General features: G+C 39.6%; 1 long non-coding RNA gene across 1 annotated transcript in view; it reads left to right on the plus strand.

Moving 5' to 3' along the window:
• The window catches only part of LOC308191241, a 98952-nt gene extending 84701 nt beyond the window's left edge, over positions 1-14251 (plus strand). Inside the window, exons 2-3 of the long non-coding RNA XR_013947839.1 lie at positions 12444-12555; positions 13706-14251. This is a non-coding gene — a long non-coding RNA (uncharacterized lncRNA). The remainder of the gene's footprint in view (positions 1-12443; positions 12556-13705) is intronic.
• Positions 14252-22524: the final 8273 nt, after the last annotated feature.

Consider the following 22524-nt stretch of genomic DNA (forward strand, 5'->3'; position numbering starts at 1 on the left):
AAGATTGCTGATGGGTGCATAAATAAAGCATGCTGGAACATCTGTTCTTTGTTGTGCATTCAGCTTTTTAATGTCTTCAAAGAGCAGCACTGACGCATCACTGACTACCACTCCCCATTCAAGCAACATTTTACCAGAAAATAATAAACCTTCCTGGTGGGGTGCAAGGAGCCAAGGCATTTGGGCAATGCCATTAATTTGGAAATATCTCTTTTTCTGGGATTTTTAAATATCTCTCCCTTTGAACGTTGTTCAAATTTTGGGATCCAGCCTGGAGTCCCTATCAGCCTGAGCAGTAAATCAGCCTGAATATTCCACTCAAGCCTTTTCTTTCTGTACCAAAAAAAAAAAAAAAAAAAGAAAAAGAAAAAAAGGAGAGGAGAATGCTGTCATCAAGCTGAAGTTTATACACATTTTTCCCTCTCCTCTTAATTCTATTAATGTGAAAAATTCGCTCCGAAGGGATTCTTTTTTTCCTTAAGTTACAGTATTTATTTATACTGGTAAAATTCAGTGGCAGTGAAGACCCCTGACAGTTTAACAATATTGGCTGGTTATTTTGATACACTGTGCTAGGCAGCAAAAGATTAAAACCAGAGCATCCTAGACTGAGAGAAACCAGCTTGAATTCTAAAATAAAATTTTAGCAGCATGGATTTCTCTTGCCATAGGCTATGAGGCTACTATGAATTTCAGATGCATCTCCAGAGCTGTCAATGAGGTGGAAAGATGGGATTGGCATTACAAAGATTTGTTGCAATGTGATTCAATGTAATTGCAATCGAAGGTATAGCAACATTAAATTGCAGCTGAGAAAGAGCTGTTTACGTATGTACAGTATAGGAACAGGCATTTGTCCTACCACTCTAGGACCATGACTAGAATTTTTTTGTACTACTTTCTTCTGCTCTGCTCTTTCTTTCTAGGTCACAGCTCAAAGATATTGGAATACCAATTAGATGCTGGTGGTTTACATTTATAATGAGCCTGATGATGGTCTTGTGACAGAATGCTTCAGAAAACACAAACACCTTTCAGGACAGTTTGGTAATTAGACACTATAATGTCTCTGTTCTATGCTAAGAGGTTTTTGGCCTCCTGACTGTTCATCTTCATTTTATGTGCTCTGATAACTAACCATTGTTGCATGGTCCAGTGCAGGGAGTAGGAGATGTTGGCTCAGGCTTGCCGCTGACAGCAATGGGTACAGTTCCTCTTGCTTTGGTAGCAATATCATCAATCTCCAAGCAGTCTCTTAGTGAAGTTTTGCCATCTTAAGCCAACTGGAATCTGATCTTAGAGCTGGGATGTGGGGTTTTCTCCTGTCACTCCTGAGCAAAACCCTGTTATTTTTTTGACTGGAAAAAGCATGAGACATATACCTTTCTCCTTATATTATAAAGGCATATCATAAAGCCTGTGGCATGACTGTGTTACCACTAACATCAAAGGGTGTGTTGCAATTGATTTTAATAAGAGCAGGAACAGTATCACCAAGATGATTAACATTCCCACAGTGTTTTGGGATCCTGAAATGCAGCCAGAAGAGAAGAGAACCACTGTCTCTATCACAGGTGTTGGAAAGTTCAAATGAACACATATGAGACTCTCTGAGGTGAAGAAAGAATCTTCCTATGGATGCGATCCCTGTCCTTGCAGCTCCTGAGTGCTTGACATTAATGGATGGATTTTACTCTCAAAGCATTCCTGACCAAAACCCAAACAAACAGACAAAGAAACAAACAAATAAACAAAACCCACTATTCTGATCTTGTGGCTGGGGAACTGAGGCACAGAGCAGTTTGAACAGTTTTCTGATAGAGTCTCTGGCAGGAATCAGGCTGGAACCCATGATTTTGTACGCCACCCACCTCTGTCAGCGAGCGTCCTTCCTGCTCTTGGCATTCTTTAAAAGGGGAACAGAAAGAGAATTAAAAAAAAATACATGCAAGGGTATCTTTTCACTGACAACAGAAACAGGACAGCTTGACTCTAATAATGCAATATTTAAATGTGTTTGTTCCTCTGCTTAGAGATTCTTTTGCAAGGTTCCATTATGCTGTACTTACATAGTAATTGCTCATTGACCGTTTAATTACACAAGGCTGTCACCTTTACTCATACTCAGTACACAGCATCCAAATAGTCACTTTGGTATCAAGGAGGTGGGGGCCAGTTCACCTGGTAGCAGTAGTCAATATGAATAGTGGGAGCAAAACCTGGTCCACAATAATTACCATGTAGCAACATAATGTTTACATAGTAATTACCTTATTATTTTTATGGAAAAATACATGATTATTTTTGTCCTCCAGCCCAGAGTGCAGGCCACACGGTAATTACTTTTGGGCATAAGTATAATTGTACATACTCTTTATCTCTCTGCCTCTTTTCTTCATACACATAGTTACATGTGTTACATGCACACAGTTACTGTAGGTATTTATCACTGCATCTTATTTAAGTCCTGAATCAAATAGTTGTTTCCTGGTACATTGGCCTCATAAATTAAAAGGTCATAATGAAGAATGTTTCTCTCTCTCTCTCTCTCTCTCTCTCTCTCTCTGAAAAACAATCACAATGTCTACCTAGATTTACTTTTCTTAGCCCAGGATTCTTTATCAGTGTATGCCCTAATCCCAGGCCTGCTGGAGCAATGGGTCGCATCCTTTTGCCTCTGGGAACTTCTGTTAAAATCATATTTTAAAGCTAAAATGGACTCAGAGATATGAACTTTGTGTCCTTGACAGATGGGGCCAGACACTGGCTATAGACTGAAAAGAATATATTGACTCACTAGCTCATCTTCTTTTCATAGTGAGAAGTACTCCATTGATGACATTTCATGATGTTTAAATGTGGGTAGCATTGCCTGAAAAGACAGAGCTGGAGGGAGGGGACAGAAAGAGATAATATTAGAGCTTCAGCATACCAATGTACAACAAAGGCCAGTCTCAATCCTGAACTGACATTGTAGGTGGATTTTTACAGCACTTGTGACTGTTACTAATTGGGATTGAATCTGAACACTCTGCAACATGGCTCAAAAATAGCATAGATCAGACACGAAGAGTTATTTTCCTATACTTCTCGGGCATCGGTTTCTAGACATTGACATGATAGGTGCGGAAAGTGAAAGAGACAAATGCGCCCATGCCTCACATGAGAAGGGACCAAAACGTCATTTAGTGTGAATTTATTTAAAGTCCAATAGGTTTGTATCAGTTGACAACTGAAGAGGATTAGACCCAGAATAGAATATGATTGGGTAGGGTACAGTAAATATCTTTAAGAAGAAACACATTTGAAAGACATTCAGCATGAATTCAGGTGAGAAGCACCTCTGATATGTGAGAGACATGAACTCCATATCTGAAAGATGTATATTTTTTTGACTGTTCAATCTACTTTTAATGCCATACATGAATATCTCTGAAATCTGCTTCCATTCCCTGTATGCACTGATCGCTGAAGAAAAAAAAAAAAAAAGGAAGATAATACAGCACAATATCATCTAATAATCTAACCCCCATTTTTTAAAGGAAATTGTCAGATATCCTATTTACTATTTGGCTATTTATGTTAATATGTTACCTGGAATGTAAGTAGATTTGGGTGTCTATTGCACTGAAGACATGACAAAGATTTATAAAGCTTCATCACAATGAGTAGAACTCTCTGAGAATATTGACAGTGACTAATGCTGCCTACGTCTCAATGGCAGCACTCTATACCTTACCCATTTTCTACAGAGAACAATCATATTACTACCGATTAGTTCTTTCTATCCATAAATGAAAACCCCTCTTGCTTATTGATTCACTTAGTTCAGTCATTTATGATACACTTGAGTAGATATATTCTAGTTAAAAAAGGTTGAGATATTTTCTTCTGGTTTGTGATGGGGTTGGAGAATTAAGTTTGCAATCCTGAGACATTTTACATCTCTAATAAAACCTGCACAGAGTTCTGTGGCTTGTAGAAAGTATTTTTGGCCTTTGATCTGCATGTCACTCAGCATACATAGGTCTGGCCAGGAGAAAACCAAAGGAACATACCTTCTTTTAGCTAACTCCATGTTCTCTGCCAAAAATACATAATTATTTTGACAGATCCTTGCTTGTGGATGAATAGATAAGGACAAGGATATAAGAACATGAATACAATGGAAGAAAGAATGGTAGGAAAGAAAATACATAAAAAGGGGAAAAGGAATGTGATGCATAGTAAGAAGGAAAGGAAAAGAGTGAAACATGAAAAAATACCTTTTTAGCAGATAGTGGTGTATGAAGACTTCTTTAAAGCATGTGGCGTGTTCTCTAAAAATATTGAATATCTCACCGTCTCCATTAGTCATATGAGTAGTTCGGTTGTTGTTGTTGTTTTGTTTTTAACTTAGACATGATTCCCACAGCTACCTATCCTTATGAGAAATCTGCAACAGATTTTCTAACCTGTTATAAAACTCTAGTGGACTGGGTCTATTTTCTAAAGAAGAGCTGAAAACTTCCACAACCGAATACCTGTAGTGGGACAGCAGAGCAATTTAGGAGAGGAATATATTTTCAGTTTACAGACTGCAAAAAGTACACAGCAGGATATAGCTGACAAGCCATTGACAAAAGTTATCTTCTTTTTTGTTCTGGTTTCATACAGAATTTCCTAGTCTTTGAATGCTCTGGAACCAAGATGAGAACAGGCTAAGAGGTGAAAATAACAAACGATAATTTTCAATCAATTGGAGGACTCTATAAATGTGTGAAGTCCTGGGGCCCTTCCACAGCTAAAAGACAGTCAGCAGCTATGTTGTGACCTTTTGAGTTATTTCTCTTGGGATGTCTGATGGTCCGAACATAGGTCCCAGGGGAATAAACCTCCTCACCAACCTTTAGTTAGTTCCACTTAAGAGAGAAAACTGGACTTGAAACAGTTGCAGAAGTAAAGGTCATTGCTTTATTTACATGAGCTTTATATGCTAGACTATTCCCTCTGCTTTCTCTTTTATTCCCCAGAGATCTCTGCTTAAATCATTCCATCCTTTGAACTATTTCTTAGTGATAAGTTTTCTTCATCCACAAGCAGGGACTAAAGCAAGTCTTGTCTTTTAAGGCACGTATTCAGGCAGTAATATGCTAAATGGCCGGTTTTGTCCCATAATTTGTGCACTTTTCTTCTACTACTTGAGTTTTTCTTAGGTTTCCCTATATACCACAGCACAAAGTATATATTTGCTGCCAGGAACCAGAGCAAAATCAGCTTTTGGGAGAAAGTACAATTGAGTTTCATGTTTTAGAGGGAATAGCTGCAAATCGCCGTGTCTTTCCAAGAATTGTGAAATCCTCAGAAGAAAAGGTCTTTATTACAAGACCACTTATTAGACTTGAAATGCTCACTACTCCTTCTGGAACAGCCTCTACTTTCAACCATACCTGCTTTTTTTCTTCAGTTGGTAGAAAGAGAAACTTATTTAACAAAGTTGGGGTTTCATCCAGTGACTCTTTATATCAGTGCTGACTTCAATGAGAGCTATGTGCAGCTCTTGAATTGCCATCATTTTCCAACTAGTGAAGACACTTGAGCATCTGGTGCTGTTCTAGCAAGCTTCTTACACAGCCTTGGTGAGAATTTTGAGGCTGACATAGAAAGAATTTTCCAGGGCTCACAAGCTCTTAGTATCTTCTTTTCTTTTTAGAAACGCTCCTGACACGCTTGTGATACTGTTTGAATATGAAAAAATAGAAGAGAAAGCTAAACTGAGCATTGTAAAACATTCTGGGCAAGTGTTTGCTTAAGTTTAAAAATGGACTTGCTTCTCTGTGCTTATACAATTTTTTAGCACTTTGGAAGAACTGAGATGCGGGATTGCTCTTGGAACGTGGAGTTCAACCCCCTCCACCAGACTCTGCAGGCGATGAGGGTCTGGGTGGTGAAGCAATAGCCACGCTGGGGGCAACTCTGGGACAGGTCTCATGGGGCCTTCTTCTTCCCAAGTTTAGGAGGGCAGTTTCTCTATCTCCCACTTTAAGGATGGATTCTCTTCATGTGGGCTGAGGGACATCAGTGATGATTTTACCATGTAGCCAAACGGTGTCTTACTCATGCTTCACTATACAGTGAAAATCTACTAGAATTTGGTGGAATGAGAATCACATTTAGGAAAAAGCAGTGTGCTCACATATGTGCCAGTAGTAGAAAGACTGGCAAATAAATTATCTACCATGCATTGGTAGATAATGCACAATTATGCATTAACACAATGTGTGTGTGTGTGTGAATTCACTTAGACATGCCAAGGTATGTGTATATATGTATCTCCTCTCTCTTTACCTTTCTTTCAGATATTGGTATAGTGAGTGTAACAACTTCCATGTTACTTACCAGACTCTAACAGTCCCATCTTCTGTACAGGCCTGGGTATACTTGCCTTTTTCCTCTCTTTCTACTCTTTTCAGTTAAGAGGCTCTCTCCTTTATAACCCCCCCCCCCCCCAAAACTCCCACTCACTTCAGAACAAATCCAGACTTGCTTATACATGTGTGTGTGTTGAACAAACCCTCATAAAATGCCTATCACATCATTATTTTGTTTAAACATTTTTATTTCTCCAGAGAATTTAAAATACACAAACATGTGATTCCATGAGGAAATGATCCAAAAGAGATTATAAATACAGCTATAAATGTCAAAGTTCTCAAAACATTTCACTGGCTCTATCTTCAGAAGAGACTGTTTACACAGAAAACCCACGTCAGTGTGTTTTATTATTGTTATTGTGTGTTAAATGTTACAAATGCAATCTGTTTGCCTTACACGTAAATGATAGTCTCCAAATATCTTTAAGAATCACCTCTAATAGTTGTACTCAGAGACAGGAGTATAATTCAGTAGGATATTAAGCAATCTCTCCACAGCAGGAAAGGTTTCTGGGCTTCATACAACTCTCGTCAGAGGCACCTATCCTTAATTTCCCCAGAAGTGTGTATTTTGCAGTGGATCATCACTCTGGGCTCCATGATTGTAAGAGAGATTGGAATACAGAAAGCTCAAAATGTGGACATTTGAAAACTGACTTCTTGCAGACTTGGGAACAGGCCATTTGTACTTATTGAGAGCACCAAAGGCTTTTTTTTTTTTTTTTTCTTCCCATGTACTTTAAATTTCTTTCTGCATTCGCCATCAAAGGATGCCCAAGAGACCCCTGCTACAAAAATACTCATGCTTCCTTCCTTCTCTGTGCAAAGAGGCTACCTCCAGAAATGAATAAGTCCGAGTTAGAAGAATGAAGTAAATAAACACCAAATCTCTTGCAAAATACAATATGTCTAAATTTGACAGAGTAAGTTAAAAATCCATGGCATGGAATGAATTCTAATACAGAGGACTAGAGTAGCATATATCTGAAGTTTGTGGCAGATATGTAACTTGTTAGGAAAAATGTTAAGTTTGGAAGATCTTTTTCTTTGGTCTACTTGAATGTTGATCACAGCTATTTTCTGTAATTATGGAAAACGAAGTAATATTTAAATTTCAAAATTTCTTTTTAGAGGCTGCATAGGAATGTTGGACGTAATTTCCCTGTAGTCACAGGAACCTGTGGGAGACATTTTGTTTGGAGGGTGGTCACAGAACATCCATTTTATGTATCACAAGCTGCAAAGTCTTTCCCTATATCCTCTACACTTATTTAAAAGCAGCATCCACAAAACGGGAATGTGCCACAGGGGGAGAGCAGGAGAGGACAGGGACATCACCAGTGCACTAGGCAGTTGTGAGTGCATTTGTCAAAAAAAAATACCTCTGGAAGAATCTATATTACACTGTCAGAGAAAGCAAAATTCCTCCCAAGTCTACCAATCTCACACAGAGAAAAATATTCCTTCCTGACCACAGATTAAATTCAAATTCCAAATTATGTAAATGGTAAATGATGTAAATACAGGTTTGCATGTCCTTTGTCTTCTCAATGTTATTGTTCTTCACTTTTCTCCACAAACACAAGCAGAAACGGTTTGAAACATACAGCATTGCAGCATGCTCCATTTCAGTATTGTCTGGAATGAGAGTTGTGCTCTTAGCCCCTTGAATTTCATCAGTAGCTACAGGATAAGATTTGGCTCTCAAGCTTTCATCCTGACTATGTTCTGAACTGTCAGGAGCTCAAAGGAGAATAAACAGAATATGGAAACAGTCTGACCATGGCCCCATTTGGATTTGGGATCCTACGGGAATGGTGCACAAAAGGGAGAAAATCTGGCAGCTCAGAGGGGCGAGATCATTTGCCCTTCCTTTTTAGTAGTGAAATTTATTTATTGGCTACAGCTTACTGGCCCAATAGTTCCGGATTAGAGGTTTATCTCCTGAAAGTGGAATGTTTAATTCTAGTTTTGATTTTACCCCAAAACAAAGTCTCTGTAATTCTGGTTTTATGATTTATTGGCTGCAGTTTTCCTGAGATGAAAGTAGGAGTTCAGCAATCTGTTCTTGGAAATCCAGCATTTTGCAAGGATTCTCTGTCAGCAAACATGTGATAAGCAAAGACATTTTCTTGATTTTCAGGCCAGTGCCTTATTCACAAGATATTTTCCTCTTTGAAAACAGGTCCTCGCTCTCACTGTGTTGCTCTATTGATCAATCTGTTTTAAGAGAATGAGAACTCAGAAAAAGAAAAAAAAAAAAAAAAAAAAAGGAAGTTTCTTTTCTACCACATTAAATCCACTGAATTTGCTTCAGCCAGGCATGATTATTCTCCAATGGGAAGGGTCTTACACTAAGTGTCTTGTAGGCTTTTCTGGTTGCTCCTGTAGCACACAGGGAAGATAATCAGTTAAGCTACCAGAGACTAACAACTTTGTTGAGCATCTCCCCGTGGCAGAGGGAATGAACACGTTGCCTCCTGACACAAGTCTTCACCCACATCAGTGGACATTTTGTGCCTGTACTGGAAAGGGAACTAAGGAGAACGATTGGTGTTTGCCATCAAGCCTGAAGCAAGGGGATGATGTGAAATACACAGCCTTTAGAGCGATCCCACTGCTGTTGCAGCCTATGTTGTCTGTGTAGAGGGGCACTCTTATTCCCACAGAATTCAGATTAAGTGCTTACTCTTAAGCAGGGCAGAAGGAGACCTTGAAAGTTTTTCTTCACCTATTTTTCCCAAGGAAATGACTTTGAAAATGATTTTCAAGTCCTTGTGGATATCCATGGAAAAATTTTTCCACACACAGAAATTTCCTGTAGGGAGGTGGTACACAGCAATGGTGAAAGAAAAGTTTGAGTTCTTACCTGTCCTCACCTTCTTCTGGACTTCCACAAAAGCCCATCTTTTTCTGTCCTATTTGTCTACACAGAATTAAAGAATTAAATGAAAATATTAATTTTTCATCCTGTTTGTGTCCATTGGCCTCTCTGGAGGCCAAGGACTGAGAACTTTGAATAAATCTTTTCTTTGTTCCAAAGAATTACTTACTTAGTAGCTTGGCTGTGACTGAAAACATATTGAAATTTCCTGGTAAAACAAAAACACAGAGATATTGTTAGCTAAATCATTTAGTTTTTCACCTTACTCTTCAATGAGCCTAGGGTTTGGAATCATGGGCAAAAATCTTGCTAGTAATAGAGAAAAATCAAAAGATTTTGATTCTTATAGCAGCCAAAAGCACATTACTAAAACCAATTTGGTCTTCTAAATACTAAGAGAAATTTATCGAGAATGAGATGCTTTTATGAGACTGACAGGAGTTGTTTTTGCCCTCTGGGCTGGAAACACTAAACCAGTCATACCACTTTCCATACTGGACAGAAGCAGAAAGTCCAGAGACCTTCTGGGAGAAAGAATGGGGGGAAAATGTGTACTTTAAATCTTTACTCTCCACTGCCATTCACAATCCCTGGAAAAACTAAAACTAAATTTTCTACACTTAACCTTTTGTGTCCTATGTTCCCATACCACTTTTTATCAACTGAAGATTTTCAGAATTTTTATAATATTTTTCAAATTCCCAAGATGGAAGAAGTAGGAGAGAATTAAATGCACTTGAGTATGTTTTTTCCTTCAGCTTGCAATCCTGAACAGATTATTCCATTTGCTGTACTTCAACTTTCACTCTTGTGAAAATCGGAAAGAAGAGCTATTTACTGCAATTATTTCCCTACCCGCCATTCATGTCTAAAACAGTGACAAAAACATAATGGATCACTTTGTTCATTGAATAAACAACCCACAAATGCAACTTTATAAGGTACATTCCCAGGAAACAGATCTATAAACCTGGTAAATGCACCAAGACCCCATCAGGGATGTTTGAACTAAATCTTAATTTGTCATTCATGAACACTTCACATGCCCCTCTAAATGAGTTATGCACTGCATCATCGACAGGAAATATAACAGACTGCACGTTGGAGATTCCAAACAGGGCTTGTGGGAGTGTTTTATTGAGTATTGCACAGGTGTTAACAATAGAGTGGGTAACACAGATCAAAGGATTGTGCAGAAGCCACTTGATAAGTTATAAACAGTTCTTCATCTACTTTGTCTGATAATAAACGGCACGTCCACTCCTGGCTCCTCTGCTCACCCTGTGAGTGCTACCTCAGCAGAACAGAGGTGAGCAGCAATGATAACTTAACTCCACAGCTTCAGCCCCTGATGGGTTTTATGACAACTTAGAACAAGAGTGAGGCTGCCCTATCCTGTGATGATGCCTGGCAAAAAAATTGAGCCTGCTCTAAGACAAATTCAATTTCCCACTCGTATCAGGCCTTCTGCATGGTGGAGCTGGCACAGCACAGGCTACCAGACAGCCCAAATGGGCAACATCTCCACATCATGGTGAGATTATGTCCTCAGGTATCTGAAGGACCTCCTCAGCAATACAAACCAGGTCAGACAGAGGAGTGAGGAAGGGGTCACCCACTTAAGGAGCATTGTTTCCAGGCCAAAGAACATCCCACAGAAAAGCCAGACAGTAGTAAGTTAATTTTCAAATATGGACTTTTCTTCAATACCAGGTACTAATTTCCAGGAGGAGAAAGACTTGAGGTTACTATTTCGTGTAACCTGTGATTGAAATGACAATGATAGCCCAAATAGCTGAACAGCCACCTTCTCTATCCACCCTTCTTCCTTCCCTCCCTCTTTTCCTCCCTCTCTCCCTCCTTTTTCATGTACACTGGAGCTGTGTTATCTGTCCTGATTATCAAAAGAGGGTGTGAAAGACCAAATGACCTGGGTCATGCTGTCTAGCTCAGTAGGTTTTGTGCAAAGTCTAATTTAATCTGCTCTGTGTTTGTTTCAGTTTTCAGGCTCTCTCCCCAGTTTTCTGTATGCTTGAGAGCTTTGCTTCAGATCAGTAGTCATGGTGGCAAGTGCTGGGCAGTGGGCTGAAACAATTTTATCTTGATGTGATAAAATAAAAGTGCATTACAAATGACAGTGACAAGGTTTCAATACTGGCAGTCTAGCTGAAAAAAGGATGTGAAAAATGTCTGCCCACTGGTCCCAGAAGTTGTTGCTGTACTGACTGTGCTACAGAAGCACTTGTGTTTTTTGAGACCAAAGAAACAGATGGAGACAGAAACACTGATTTCCATGTATACATTCTGTTAACATCTTCTCAGCTTAAAGTTCGCTTCACGTCCTTGAGCCTTCCAAATAGCATAGTAATGAATATGGAAGAAAAGTGCATGTTTTTGACTCAGCATCAACAGAGCACCACTCAGTACTCTGTGAAAAGAAGAGTGAAACAGCTCTCCTCCTGAAGTTTATTATTTTTGTCTGAAGAACAAAGTCACATAGCAGACACGGCACACCATCTAGTGTGCTAGGCATTGTGCTGGAAACCATTAGGGGCAATTCCTACTCTGATGATCTTACAGTCAACCTTGGATTGCTTTGCTTGTTTCACAAATCAGTAACAGAGGTAAAGAGTGATAGAGGGACTGCAGCCCATTCCAGTGTCCGAGCTACAGGAATCATCCTCTTTCTCTCAGATCCCCCATGTATAAAGTACCAGCTGATTGCTGACTCCCAGTATCTGATCTGGGAAGGAGAGGTGCTTCTTTTGGAGAAGCCCAGCCTACTAACAGACAAGGCTAGGAAATGGAAATGTTGCATCTAGGCGCTTGCATTTTGAAGTTTTTACAATGGATTTTATTTTATTATATTTTTTAGTCCATTAATTTGTTCTTCCAATCTGTCATTCCCACAAAGACACAGCTCCCCAGGCACACACGCAGCTAGCAAACCTGCATCTGCAGAAGGTCCCTCCTTACGCAATATGCAAATCCTTCTGGAAGCTGGGAAACATTTGACTTATGAGGTTCCTGTCTCCTATACCCAAGTCATTCATCTAATTTGCATGTATTCAGCTGCTTGTTTGTTTGCTTAGCATGCTAAGTATCATTTTTTAGAGAGAGTCACCATCTACATATGCTCTTTACAGGATGTGCTCGTGTGTTACACAGAGGCTGCTTCTCTGTTTACCTATTGCTGACTCCCTGGAGAAGACTGTGGTGAGGTCTCCTGTGCACCAAGTGAAGACTTATCTCCATGCTGTATGTAGTGTGTATGATACAGTGTGCTTATTCATCCACCCTCACTGTTGGGCTGGCCCCTTTGTTCTGTGGTCTTCTCTCTCTTCTTCTCTTGGCAAATGAGATACTCATGTTGTTTTGCATTCTTTCTGTTCACCAAAATAAATAAATTTTGAGCAGCACACACCACAGCAGGGTGAGTAGGGCAGAGAAGTGTCTGCTGTTTGGACACACTGTTTGGAATCACTGAAAGGATGACTTCATGAGTCCTTCCAGGGAAAACTGGTCTCCAGACAGAGCTGATGCATGACCTTTGGTGACACATAACTTTAATACTCAAATTTAGTCAAAAAAAAAAGTTCCCCTTAAACAAAAAAACTTATCCACCATCTAGAGGGAAACTAAAGAAGGGACAGAGATATTCCTCTTTTTTTTTCTCATAAAGAATATTTTTCAGATTTTCAAACTTGCTGTTTGAAGAACACATATTTGTACTTGGGCACCTTGAAAAAAGCAGCTAGGTTTTCAGAGATGCTGACTCAACTTTCCACTGATGATAACAGGGTTTGGATCTGGCCCTCTGTTTGTACATGCCTTGTAGGTAAACAGAAACTTTAACATCTCTTGCTTGTAATCCTCTCATACATGCAGAGAACAAAATTCACCATGTGAAGTAAGGAAGAAATAAAATAAACATATAGGTCATGCTTGCCAACAAAAGCAAACAGCAGGCCCTCCAAAGCAGCCTAAAAAGCCGGCCTGTGAACTGTTCTGGAGTCTCAGTGCCGTTTTAACATAACAAACCCCTTCTGGGACTACCATGGTAATTGCTGCAAGAAAAATCATTTTCATCTGGTAGCTAACTATGCTGTATTTCAAGCCAGTGCCTAGATTATCCTTAAATACCTTTGACCCCAGGGAAATTTAAATTTAACCTTTTGTAACATTGCATTTGCCAGTTTCAAATTACTATTACCATTATTTTAAGTTATATGTTTGATAGACTATGTGACCAAGTGTAGATAAGATATAATTGAGACCAGTCAAAAAACGATTGTTTCACAAGCTGTTCTGGGAACTGATCAATGTGTAAGTGTCATATCTTGCACAGTTGATTGATCAAATGACAAAAAGAAGAACAAGAGAGGCTTTCATCCATCTGCTTTCACAGGTCACCATTTCAGCCTGTACCCCAGATTCCTCCCTATTTACACCTGCAGATAACTCCCAGCTGACAAGAGAGGGGCAAAAGGCTTTCTCCTGAAGAAAAGCGACTCCACATGTTGGACTGTAACACACTCAGACGGAAAAAGACCTGATCCACTCACACCCCCTTGAGACCCAGACTGAAGAAATGATTGGTTCATATGGTGTCTCTCTAACTACTGAGTAGCATGTAGTCCTTACTGAGTTCATTCTTACTGAGTAAGAATGTAGTCCACAGGGTAAATGTTATTTTTCACAATGCTTTTTGGAAAGCTGTATGTAAACACCAGAGTGAGTTCAATAACATTCATATTGAGGACAGTGGGAACTGGGAGAAAGAGACCTACAACTTGCAAAAGCCTGGAGGAAAAGCTAAAAGTTGTGTAAAAAAAATAAAAAATACAAGAATGAGTAAGGATTTCTATTTGCCCTTCAGCTGTCCTCTCTTTTTTTCTATTAAAGCTGCAAGAAAAAAAAAAAAAAAAAGATAACAGTTCATCTATTTTATTAACATCTTTTCTTCCCAGGAGAATTAGATGGGTGCAGACAGCAAGGATGGAGAGAATTATTTTAAGCTAATACCTCGGGTATTAATTATATACCTAGGGTATAATTAGGGTACAGCTAAGAATCCTGGGATAATTATAGGAAATGGAAAACTGAGGATGAATATTTGAAAAAAATCTTTTTGTCTGTACTGAGCTGTAGAATAGTTGCCCAAGAGAAATGTTCATTTTTTTTGCATATGTAAAAAAGTGATGGACTACAAATTGGGAAATACATCTTATAAATGTCCTTGCTTTTAAGACATGCTTCTCATTTTAAGTTCCAGATGATCTATATCTGTTGGTGTCCTCTGGTTTTCACTTGTGCCTTGTTTATATCAGAAATAAGAGATAACACAACTGATGTTAAAGAGCTGTTCAGGGGCCTGATATCCTGCATCGTTTGCTTTTCCATACATTCCTTCTGCTATCATTGCTGTTTCAATGACAAGTACTCATCTCTTTTCCATGCATAGTATCCAACTGTTGCATAGGGAAAACGCAAGCTCCACCAGGAACTACATCACAAGGAGTGCCCTTTCCACAGAAGGAAGATGGGCAGGATGCAGGAACAAGTCTCTCCTAACTCTAACCTTGAGGATTATCTGAAAATGATAAATTCAAGAGGAGGAACAGATAAATAAATTATCTTTATCTATAAATTCAGAAAGGAGAAAACAAAAGTCTCCTTACTGCTAGCATAAGAAGGCCAACACACTAGTAAACTTTGCAATATAATGATCTGTCTGAGCATCTTTGAGGGCTTCCCACAGCATCTGAATCCATTCCTTAAAGGTTTTCAGGAGATTGCATGCTCCAGGCTGGCCCAGAGTGAGAACACAGATATCCAGGTGAAGCACAAGCAAAAACATTATTTGAAATGTCCTTTTTATGACCATGAGACTTTGGACTGGGCCACTAGCATTGATCAAGACTGGATTATTCACGTACCTTTTCCTCTGGTCATAACTGGTAGCGCATGCTGGTTGCTTAATCTTAGCTTCTTGAGGGAAGAGAAAATGGAAGACTGAAAATTACAACTGGTATTTTGAACTGCAGGAGAATATCCCTGTTTTTCCCTTGTTCTTTGCAGGAAGCTAATTGCTGTCATCTTTCTAGGACAGAGTGCCCTTACAATTGAATGTCAGGAGTTTTATAACATGCCTTAAAACAGTCTATTTATTATTTTGGAGTTTTTCTGTTGTTCCTCCTTTCCACTGATTTGCTTCAGAGAAGCTAAATGTACTGTACATAAACAGCTACAGCAAAATCTACTTTCCGTTTTTTTCTCCAGCTTTTTACATATGTTTTAATGACATTTGATCAGAGACAATCTGTAGTTGTAATAAAGCAATGTATGTTTATTATTATTGCTATTATATTATTATCACCATACTGTACACTATTATTATTGAATTGTAAACTTGAACTCTGTGGTGCATTTTAACAATTTTCTGTGATTTGCAAGTGTTTGGGGGGAGCATTTCCATAAAATGCAGAACTGATGGAGTTTTCATGCATCCTACAGTGAATTTTACTTTGCAGATTTGTTTTAAAAGTGTAATGTCACTCATTCTTTGATTACCTTAGTAATTTGCTCTGCCTCTAGTTGGTCACAATTTTAATTTAAGGAAAGGATTCAATGTCTCAGAGACACTGGCGGATCCTGACAGTGAATCCCACTGCCTGTGGGAAGCGCTGATTGATATTCAGAGCTTTAACACTTCCCATTTTGCTGAAGGAGGAGCTTCATCACAGACGTTCTAGCTCTTCGGGCCCTATTTTTCACTTTTTTACATCCCAACCACGTGTCTCATGCCTTGCCACAGCTACAGTACTGAATTCCTCATCAGAGAGCTCTCTGAAAGCAAGATAATGCTCCCGCAGTCTCAGCAGTTACAAAGCCCTCTGGGAGGTAAAATACCAATTGTGGGGATCGATGGGACCTGTTTTCTCCTTGTTTTGCTGTTTTCCTTGATGCAAGAAAAAACTTACATTGAAGAGAGGGCACTTGTTTAGGATTTTACATCTTGCCATGCCCAAAGATGAATACTAGTCAGCAAACAGACGGATTTCAAAGCCATCTGGACATTTGTGTGGGGAACTGCACGGAGAACGGCAATGGTTCCTGCTGTGATCCTGGGTCAGTAATGTATGTGAGGGATTTGCAGGCACACCCCCACACCCGTAGGTTACAGCAAGTCACAAGACAAGTAGGTGTGAGCTGGAGCTGAGTAAAGGCAAAGGTTATGGCTCTGGATGTGAAACTGATGGTCCTGTTCTTTCATCTCTGGGTGACAGATAATCCATTTTATAGGCATTTGCTGAACTGGATCAATCAAGGGGATGTTTGGATGCCTGGGAGAGTTTGACCTCTGGTTGTGTCACCTCTGTGAGGAAGTCTGTCATTCTCAACTACTCTGCTACTGCTTTATCCACCAGCTCCTTCTCTCCATGTCCTTCTTAGCTAAGTGAAGTTATACCTGTATGCTAACCAGCCTTTACTTAGCTATCTTGCTGCTGAGCAGGAAGCCAGTTGTAAGCCCAGAAAGCAATGCATGGACTCCACTTTTCTACTAGCACTACACAGGGACATTAGAAACATGTCCTTCATGCTCACATTTTCAGCAGCTTCCTCCAGCCAGCTAAAGGCTTAACCTCATGCGTCCTTCTGAATGTGGCCAACACAGTCAACCCTGAATGTGGCTGTGGAGCTGTGACTGTTTCTGATAATCTGCGTTGCTTTTTTCTTTCTTCTTTTATTTTTTTTTTCTTCAAGAAAGAAATTTATTTGTATTTTATCTGCTTCTGGCAAAAGGAAGCAAACAAACAGACAGAACAGCTACGATGGAAAGGTGGGGCCTGAGGCCTGCAGGAAGGCAGCAGCTCCTGGCACAGATCTTCAGAGAAAGCCCAGAGGCACCGGGGGTGGGAGTGCTCTTTCAGCATTTCTTGGAGACTTGAAAAGAAAAGGACAATGGATTTAATCCCCAGGCAGGTTATTTCTATTAAAACTCACAAGATAGTAAAGGTAGGGGTTGTTCTGTGAAAAGCTCAGGCAACTGCACTCAGCTAAACGTCCCCAAGAGGAGTTGCCACCACAGCCTGGTGTTCCATGTGTGTGGCCTTGAGGTGTGGGGAGACAAGGGGAGCCCTGAAACTGAGCTTGTATTAGTTAATGCAATCAGCAGAGAATTGCATTCGCTAAGGTGGAAGACATGCTAGCAGTGCTGGGTCCCTGAGGAATTCAGCTGGCAGGACCTTGTGGTGAGAACAACAGGTAGCAAGTAAGTAAGTAGGTAGTAAGCAAGTCATAGTGGGGCAAGCAATGGGATCAAGACCTGGAGTTCCTTGGCTGAGACGATGAAACCTGACACCCAAAGCTGCAATAGCTGTGGAAACGTGGCACCTCCATGAGGCCAGAGGAGGAGAGCAGGGGCTAGTCACCCATGCTGTCACTTGTTCTTGTTGAGGAAAGGGTTGGACCACTGCCAGTATGCTCTGGAGGCTGGTACTTAGCCATGGGGAATTATTAATATAGACAATTCTTTTCTATTTCCCTCCCTCTCTCTTTTGCAATACATGTTCTGCTGGTTAAGTCCATATGCTTATCACATTGTGTGTGAGGGGAAAGAATTCTTGTGCACCCAAGCCATGGGTTTTCCTGGATTTCTGGTGTAGGAGTTTGTGCCAGTGTTTGAACATTTCAGGAAAAATTCCCCAGAGGCCCATTGTGGCTGCCAAAAAGCATCCTGGCAGATGGATTGCAACTCCATGACTTGATGCAAGCAAGTGGGAGGTCATGCCTACTCAGTGTGTCACAGCCCTGAAGTCTCCCGACACTAACCCTACCCTGCAGCAGCAACTGTGCTGCTGGGCTGATCTTGCCCAGCAAGGGGAACAGTCCCAGAGAAACTTTGCTTGCATGCAGCTATTGATCTCACCAAGCGTTACTTTAAATGACCACTTACAGCATAGTCTGTAATCAGGATGAAGCTGAGGTTTATTGAAGTTCCCATCCTCAGGGGCTAGGGGTATTTATCTGAATTCAGTGGTCCCCATTTGTCTGAGGACAGGACTGTGCAGATCTTCAATCATGGCTTGTTTATTTTAGCAGCAGCAGACACTTTTATTCTTGAAGTCTAGAAGGGCAAAGCCCTCAGAAACAAAAGCCCTCATCAGAGGTTAAAAAAGCCCCAAACATTATATAGAATAAATAACTAGGGACATAGTGGGAATGTTTGCCCACAAGGCAGGTTCTTGCAGGTTGTATTTTTCAACATTCCAGAAAATAACCACTAAAAATTTCACTTTTTTTTTTTTTTTTTTAAATAATTTTGCAAGCATCTACTTGCAAAGTCCTTTCAGTAGCATGGTAGTTTCTCTTAAATGTTTAGCATGTCACTGTTTGCAAAAAGGCAATGAATATTTTCTCAGCACATTCTAAATTATTTGAAGCTTTTTGCTAAAATAACAAATTAGTGCTCACCTTAGCCAAACCCACAAATATTTGTACAATTAAACAGCAAGCTTTGTAGTCAGAATGGGAAAAGCATTCTCTTGCATTTTGTGGCGCCAAGCAGATTTTTTTTGTCCCACTAGATTAAGTTAGGTTAACCAATCAGATAAAAAGAGCAACACTGAACGTATTAAACAATAAATTAAAGCCTTCTTTTTTAGGAATGTTTAATTCATTAGCTTTGATATTTGGAAAGACTGAAATGCTGTGGAGGTGGGATAGAGATAAGGTCTTATCTGGCAATTAGACCAGAGGTTTTAGAGGATTAGAGAGGGTAACTGCAGCACACAGGTGGGTCAAAACCAAATGCATAGAAAGAAAGCAAAGAGGCATGCTACTTTCAACTGTGCCTCCTAGAAATTCCTCTTTTTTATGCCTTAAGTACGTTATTGTTATATAGGTGACCTGCACTCTATCTTCCTTATGTTTGATTCCTATCCATTGTAGGCAGCTGGCAAGAAGATAGAAGTCAGAATAAAACAGATTAAAAAGGAAGAGAGATGAACTATTTCCTCAACCATGTGCAGACCTGAGAAGAGCTATGAAGGTGAGGAAACTATGCCAGAAGGGAGATTTTGAGAAAGGATTGACATGCCAAGAAGTGCTTGGTAGGAAGACAGTTTTCTCGATGGAGAGCAAGGAAGGGGAGAGCCTGTTGCAGGCACAGGGCAATAGGTGTATGGATCCTGCCTCCCTTGGCAATCAGGACATGCCTTTGGCAAAGACCCTCCTCTGTGGAGCAGGACAGTGGTGGGATTTAGGTTGTATGCCAGTGCACATTTAATTCACTGTTTCCTGTGGGAAAGGAGATCACTGACCATCAGAAGCAAATGTGTTGTTTTATGTATGATACATCATCCATTTATTGAGAGAGAGAACAATTCTCTCACTCTCTTTGTAATTCACTAAGGACAAGTGGAGGCCAAATATTTCAAAAGTAGTTTTAAAGTGATAAAAAGGTGTAACACCTCCCGTCAAAACAAACAAACAAACAAACAAAAAACTAATACCAAAAACCAAAAAAGAAAGTGCTATTTTGTGGAAAGTAGTTGACACACTAGAAACTATTCCATTGCTTCAATATATAATTTCAGCCTTTTTGTTTCCAGGGATATTTTCATAAAGACATGGTCTTTATTGCTTGAGAGATCATCTGCTCCTGCTGCTTATTCATCACTTGCAGCCATATAACACACAGTCCTCTGTGACATCATAATCATCTCCGGAGCAACTAATTATGATGCCACAATCACAGGAGTGACTTCAAGTGAGGAATAAGCAGCAGGAGCAAATGAACTTGCTAAGTAACAAATAGTCTGTTTTCAGGCAAATGTCCCTAGTAATAAAATAGGAGGAGGGGGGAAACCTACAGAAAATATGACACATGGCCAGAAATGTTCGTAAATAGAACATTTAACAAAGTTTTTCACAAACGCCTCTTTGATGTCACATGCTGTAGCTAGCTTCTCTGGGCCAAATTCTGAAAAACTGGAATTACTCCAAGGATTTGAGTCACTTGTATTGGCAAGGAAACAAAATGCACCAGATTACTCCAGATTTGCCCCAGCGTAACTGTACCTACTATGGAAATAAAATTAAAGGGACATCACATGGGGCTTTTGCATTCAGATTAGGCAAAATACAGGAAAATTGATTGTAAGTGATAATTATCAAACAACAATGGTTTTAAACTGATTTAGAATTTGCCTTTGTAGAGTTAATGGTTAGACGCACGTAAGCATGAAAGAGAAACCATATATTCATCTGTGTTTTAGGGCTACCATAATCTTGAAAAGATGGTCCTGAACAAGAAAATTAAAACAGTAATGGTGACTTTGGCAAGAAAGTACGCCAACAAACCTCAGATTTCTTGTGAATCAGCATGGATTCAAATAAAGGGCAAAAAAAGAGAAAGATTTTTTGGAAACTGAAGACTTGGTGAAGAAGTAGTACTTTTTTTTTTTTTTTTTTTTTAATTTACAGAAGGTATACTCTATATTGAACAACAACAGATGTCCTAGGAGTGAATGCAGGGCCGTAATTCACTCTCAAGGCTCTGCTGCTGTTCATAAACTGCTCAGGCGCTGTCTGACATCGGCAGAGTCCCGCAAGTGAATTACAGTCCTTTACCCACACTGGGGCCATACATTATTGGATGCAACGGGCAGCCAAGACACAGTTGGCTCATGTCACCAACTGGTTTGCAGGCAGACTGGTAGGGAAGGAAAAATTATTATTTATCAGAGGTATTTTTTCTAAACATCTTCGTTCTGAAGTGGGTTTTGGTGTTGCAGAGTTGGCTGTGTTAACTTGGATTTGGTGCTGAAGTAGGAACAAGAAGCTTTGAGGAGCATGTCAAACCTCCAGGAGAACGGGATGCCTGAATTTCATTCATTTGCCTGTGCAGTGCCAGGAGAGTAGGAAAGGACATTAGTGCCCACAAAATGGTCTGGGGAACAGGTGTTATAGCTGATGGCAGGTTAAAATAGACCTGGAGGCTCCAAGAAATAGCCATTTCCCAACTACTAGAGAATAGCCCAGATGGTAGATATTCTGATATCAGTGAATCTTTAATACTATCTCATAAAGATTTAAAATGCAGTTCAATTTCAGCACAGTTATAAACTCACATCTTACAGTCATACCAAAAGCTCCCTTAATACAATATGGCTGCTTGCACTAAAAGCAACTTAAGCTAAGGATCACTAGTAAATCATTTGTTTTATGTTCAATTCCTCTGAAAAATATTTCCCATATGTAGTAACTTTGTTCTCAGCATTTTTCTCCTGGGATTTAAGTAACCCACAATCCCTTCTCATCTTTCTAGATGTCTGAAATGCTACATATTGAAATAAAATTTGGCCAGAATTCTTCACTTCAAAGGAATATCCAGTTTATTTTAGAATCCTTAATAGATGTAGAAAACCTCCCTCCCCTCAAAAAAGCCTTTACTACCACTCCTGTCCCCAAGTCCTGTTTCCACATCTCCCATAATTACCAGCCCCCAGATGCTGATTTTGAAGCCATCTATCTAGAACAGGCACAGCTGAAAGGAGTGGGAGGAGGGCAGTGACTCAGCACTACAGACTGCAGTGCAATTGGTTTTCTTTTTATGTCTACTCCACCGTAAAAAAAAAAAAAAAAAAAAAAAATTGGCCATAAAGGGTAAAATGAGGATTATGGCAAGAGTCAGAGCAAAAGTCAGAACTATAAGGAAAATTTGTGATTTTTTTTTTCTTCTTACTTACTTTGGTTTGTTTTTTCTTTTGCAAAGCATTGAGGAAGGATTGGACCTACTTTTTAGGTAAACCTACTAATATCAGTCAGATAGTTGCTAGGAATGAATTAGGGAAATCCCATAATAGCTTTTATGAATGTGTTGAAGAGTTATATTTTAACTACTTCTTTGTTATCTACACAAAGGAGCTGGTGTTAGGCATCAAATTTGGAAGAGGAAAGAAATAGTATGCTAATGTAATTCATGGTCAGATGATACAAAGTCAAAAGAAGTTGCAAATCTGAGTGAAGATACAAAAAATTACAATAGGCTATAGAGAGGTTAGAATCATAGGCAAAAACAGCATAAAGGGATTCAGTGTGGGGAAAAACAGTAGCTCGGACAGAACAATAGAGGCAAGTGATCCAGAACATTGAAATTCAATGGAAAGCAAAAATATGGAAAGCAATTGCTCTGTTAAAAAGGAAATGTTGTTACTGGGC

Source organism: Anser brachyrhynchus, assembly GCF_964034855.1.
Source record: "Anser brachyrhynchus genome assembly, chromosome: 2".
Taxonomy (NCBI): Eukaryota; Metazoa; Chordata; class Aves; order Anseriformes; family Anatidae; genus Anser; species Anser brachyrhynchus.